This window comes from Pseudophryne corroboree, chromosome 3 (genome assembly GCF_028390025.1).
Source record: "Pseudophryne corroboree isolate aPseCor3 chromosome 3, aPseCor3.hap2, whole genome shotgun sequence".
NCBI classification, from domain to species: domain Eukaryota; kingdom Metazoa; phylum Chordata; class Amphibia; order Anura; family Myobatrachidae; genus Pseudophryne; species Pseudophryne corroboree.
The window spans coordinates 503,971,875-503,977,299 of NC_086446.1; the positions used below are offsets into that span (position 1 = coordinate 503,971,875).

The 5,425-nt window shown below is 41.6% G+C and overlaps 2 pseudogenes; both read right to left on the minus strand.

Annotated features, from left to right (window-relative positions):
* Positions 1-2,889: 2,889 nt before the first annotated feature.
* On the minus strand, positions 2,890-3,007 carry LOC134895590 (5S ribosomal RNA; annotated as a pseudogene).
* Positions 3,008-3,151: 144 nt separating this feature from the next.
* Positions 3,152-3,269, minus strand: LOC134897217 (5S ribosomal RNA; annotated as a pseudogene).
* Positions 3,270-5,425: the final 2,156 nt, after the last annotated feature.

The following is a 5,425-nucleotide window of genomic DNA, read 5'->3' on the forward strand; positions in this document are numbered from 1 at the left end:
CTTGCACAACGTTGAAATCATTCTCCACTGCGCTTGAGTCAGGTGCATTCCCCCTCCTTTGTCTATATCGTGGGCAGATGTATAGGCTTGAATGGCCTTTTGCTGCTCCTCCATCCTCTGAAGCATATAGAGGGTTGAATTCCACCTCGTTACCACCTCTTGCTTCAGATGATGACAGGGCAGGTTCAGGACTGTTTGCTGGTGCTCCAGTCTTCGGCAGGCGGTGGCTGAATGCCGAAAGTGGCCCGTAATTCTTCGGGCCACCGACAGCATCTCTTGCACGCCCCTCTCGTTTTTTAAATAATTCTGCACCACCAAATTCAATGTATGTGCAAAACATGGGACGTGCTGGAATTTGCCCAGATGTAATGCACGCACAATATTCCTGGTGTTGTCCGATGTCACAAATCCCCAGGAGAGTCCATTTGGGGTAAGCCATTCTGCAATGATGTTCCTCAGTTTCCGTAAGAGGTTGTCAGCTGTGTGCCTCTTCTGGAAAGCGGTGATACAAAGCGTAGCCTGCCTAGGAACGAGTTGGCGTTTGCGAGATGCTGCTACTGGTGCCGCCGCTGCTGTTCTTGCTGTGGGAGGCAATACATCTACCCAGTGGGCTGTCACAGTCATATAGTCCTGAGTCTGCCCTGCTCCACTTGTCCACATGTCCGTGGTTAAGTGGACATTGGGTACAACTGCATTTTTTAGGACACTGGTGACTCTTTTTCTGAGGTCTGTGTACATTTTCGGTATCGCCTGCCTAGAGAAATGGAACCTAGATGGTATTTGGTACCGGGGACACAGTACCTCAATCAAGTCTGTAGTTGCCTGTGAATTAACGGTGGATAACGGAAACACGTTTCTCACCGCCCAGGCTGCCAAGGCCTGAGTTATCCGCTTTGCAGCAGGATGACTGCTGTGATATTTCATCTTCCTCGCAAAGGACTGTTGGACAGTGAATTGCTTACTGGAAGTAGTACAAGTGGTCTTCCGACTTCCCCTCTGGGATGACAATCAACTCCTAGCAGCAACAACAGCAGCAGTAGGCGTTACACTCAAGGATGCATCGGAGGAATCCCAGGCAGGAGAGGACTCGTCAGACTTGCCAGTGACATGGCCTGCAGGACTATTGGCTTTCCTGTGTAAGGAGGAAATTGATACTGAGGGAGTTGGTGGTGTGGTTTGCAGGACCTTGGTTACAAGAGGAAGGGATTTAGTGGTCAGTGGACTGCTTCCGCTGTCATCCAAAGTTTTTGAACTTGTCACTGACTTATGATGAATGCGCTGCAGGTGACGTATAAGTGAGGATGTTCCGAGGTGGTTAACGTCCTTACCCCTACTTATTACAGCTTGACAAAGGCAACACACGGCTTGACACCTGTTGTCCGCATTTGTGTTGAAATAATTCCACACCGAAGAGGTGATTTTTTTTGTAATTTGACCAGGCATGTCAATGGCCATATTCGTCCCACGGACAACAGGTGTCTCCCCGGGTGCCTGACTTAAACAAACCAACTAGCCATGAACATAGGCTCCGTGTCGTAAATGGCATATTGGCAAGTTTACGCTTCTCCTCAGACACTTTTAATTTTGATTTTTGGGTCATTTTACTGAACTTTTGTTTTTTGGATTTTACATGCTCTCTACTATGACATTGGGCATCGGCCTTGGCAGACGACGTTGATGGCATTTCATCGTCTCGGCCATGACTAGTGGCAGCAGCTTCAGCACGAGGTGGAAGTGGATCTTGATCTTTCCCTATTTTACCCTCCACATTTTTGTTCTCCATTTTTTAATATGTGGAATTATATGCCAGTATCAATAGCAATGGCCTACTACTATATATACTGCGCACAACTGAAATGCACCACAGGTGTGGATGGATAGTATACTTGACGACACAGAGGTAGGTAGAGCAGTGGCTACTGTACCGTACTGCTATATATTATATACTGGTGGTCAGCAAACTGTGCAAAACTGAAATGCACCACAGGTATGGATGGATAGTATACTTGATGACACAGAGGTAGGTAGAGCAGTGGCCTACTGTACCGTACTGCTATATATTATATACTGGTGGTCAGCAAACTGTGCAAAACTGAAATGCACCACAGGTATGGATGGATAGTATACTTGACGACACAGAGGTAGGTAGAGCAGTGGCCTACTGTACCGTACTGCTATATATTATATACTGGTGGTCAGCAAACTATGCAAAACTGAAATGCACCACAGGTATGGATGGATAGTATACTTGACGACACAGAGGTAGGTAGAGCAGTGGCCTACTGTACCGTACTGCTATACATTATATACTGGTGGTCAGCAAACTTTGCAAAACTGAAATGCACCACAGGTATGGATGGATAGTATACTTGACAACACAGAGGTAGGTACAGCAGTGGCCTACTGTACCGTACTGCTATATATTATATACTGGTGGTCAGCAAACTGTGCAAAACTGAAATGCACCACAGGTATGGATGGATAGTAATTGAAAAGGAGAGAAAAAGACAAAAAAACCTTGTTTGGGAGCACTCGTTTGTAATGATTTGTGTAATGTAAATAGAATAAATGATAAGTGAAATAAAACTTAACCTTTAATTGTTTCTTGAATAAAAAGAAATAAATATGAAATAATTGTGAGACTCGTGTCTAATGTTTGAAAAAAGGAACTTGTTTAACCTTTTTAGCAAATGAGGTACAAGTTGCCAGGAGAAGGTGAAAATATCAGAAACAATGTATTTGATGAATATCAATGTGTTCTGATGAAATAAGTGTATCCAGAACAATCACTGTACATGCCTTGGAATAAAGGTTTCAATGGAAGCGTGATATGGTAGCAAAGTTGAGTTGACTGAAACAAATCTTTGGAGAGAGAAAGAAAGAAAAGGGGGCCCACTGCACCTGGTATTCTCAGGGGGTTTCCCATCCTGATACTGACCAGGCCATGCCTGCTTAGCTTCCGAGATCGGACAAGATCGGGCGCATTCAGGGTAGTATGGCCGTGGGCCTGTTGTAAGAAATGTAAGGAGAGAGATGAGAGAGAGAATGCACTCCTGTTGTCCGTACAGTACGTAAATCAACCATGTGTGGTCCGGGAGTGTTTTTCCAGAAGCAGAAGTGGAGGTATAGCAAGCATTGGAGAATTAAAAAGGGCCCACCGCACCTGGTATTCTCAGGAGGTTCTCCTTCCTAGTACTGACCAGGCCATGCCTGCTTAGCTTCCGAGATTGGACAAGATCGGGCGTATTCAGGGTAGTATGGCCGTGGGCCGGTATGAGGAAAATATGAATAGAAAGGGAGAGTACACTGCTTTCTGTACTTCACACTCAACCAAGGCCACTGATGGTCTCAAATTGGTATTTCCAGACAAGGTATATCAAGATGATTCGGAGTGTCTGGAATAGATATAGGTATAGTGTGGTAAGTGAAGTTTGGCAGGTAGTGAGCTCCCATGGAAATGGTGAAAGGATAATGTGTGGTGTATGTGTATATCTTGATACTTAAACTGAATAAAGATAATAATAATTGTAATAACTTATAAGTAAAGAATATACCAATTAGTAATAGGACAGAGCTAGAAAATAACTCAATTTGAATGACAATTCACACAATAATTGCTGGTCCCCTGAGGGAAAGCCAGATGAATGATCATATGCTGGAAAGGAGCTCAAGGCTGGCTCCTAAAAATCAATTATTCTATGATAAATGCCAGAGAATAAAAAAATGCTACCATAAATACACATGTGTGTTGAAATCATAACAAATAGAAAATGTCACCATAAATGCACTTGTGTGTATAAATCACGATTAAATATCTGTAATAATTAAACCTTGGAGGCATAGGCGGGTGTTAGAACAGAATTATGCAGATATTATCTGTTAATAAAACGCTGTTCTAGAACAGAGAGTGTAGTGATAGATTTAGTATCTGTTATCACTACTGATATGTATATGGACAAAATCCAGTATGCAGTCGGTGCTAATCAGTGAATTTAAATACTGGTGATTCCTGCTGCACATTTAAACCCTGGTGGTCTAGTGTCAGTTACCGCAGCCGTAAGGTATGCGGCGAACGTTGTCCAGGTCTCCTCTGTACACACTCCCGCTGCAGTGATGAGCGCGGCCGCCCGCTTCCGGAATGGGCGTGGCCGCGATGACGTCACTACGGACGTTCTCTCGACGTACGTTTCACCTGATTGGGCTTGGTCACGAGAGCCTCTCTCTACTGCTCTCTTGTGGCCAGTACTTAAGGGTTGAGATAACCAATGAATTAGTTACTTGGATTTGACTGACTAATGGTTAAACCTATCAAATTTAGAGTGGGATACCCTGTGGAATCCATTTTGGAAAAGGGAAACAGGAAGGGAAAGGGGAAAGGATGAGGAATGGAATGGAGGAAAGTGAGTGTAATGAAACTGTGAATGAAAGTGGGAGAAAAATGAGTGAATGCAGGAATGGAATTGGGAAAGATGAGAGGTGAATATGAAATTAGGATATGAAATAAGAATAGGATAAATGAATATATGAAAAAATATAAATGAAAATAAAAATAATAATAATAATAATAATAATGATAGATATAAAAATAATAAAAATAAAAATAAATGTAAAAATAAATATAAAAATAAAAATAAATAAAAATAAAAATAAATATAAAAATAAAAATAAATATAAAAAAATATAAATAAAAATAAATATAATGAAAATAAATAATAAAAATAAATATAAAAATAAAATAAAAATAAAAATAAAAAAATAATTATTTTTTTTATAGGATTATGTAAATTTTGAAAAAATTGATATGAAAATAAAATGGAATCAAAATTAAAAATAAAATATTTTTTAAAAAGATGCTGAATATAAATGAAGGTAAATATGGTGACAAATGTTGAAATGAAATGGAGTGAGTGACGGAATGCTGAACAGAAATGGAAGGGAATTGAGCTGGTGGGGGAAGGAATTGTGACTTGAATGTGAGGATTAAAGTGCGAAAAAAAAAAAAAAAGGGGGGGGTTATAAATTATGGAAGGAGTGGGGGATGACATGATGGATGTGAGTGTGTGGATGGGAGAGTCTGAGAGTATTGTGTTGGGTGTGGTCTGCAAAGAGAATATTGAGTGTGAGGGGGAAAAAAGGAAAAGGAGTGGAAATGTCAGGGTCTGGAGGGCCATGGAGGAATTGTGGCGGGTATGGGAAGAGGTTAGGGTTATGGGCTGTGAGAAAGTGAAAAAAGAAAGTGCATCAAATGTGGTGAAAACTGGGATGAAAGGGGGGGGTCGGGAGAGAGGGGGGGGAGAGAAAGGGAAAAGAGGGAATGAATGGAAAAAAGAAAGAAAAATGAAAAGGGAGAGAGGGGAAGAAAGTGGATGGGTGATTTGGAATGCGATGGGGAGTAGTGAAATAGGAAAAGAGGACAGAGGGAGAG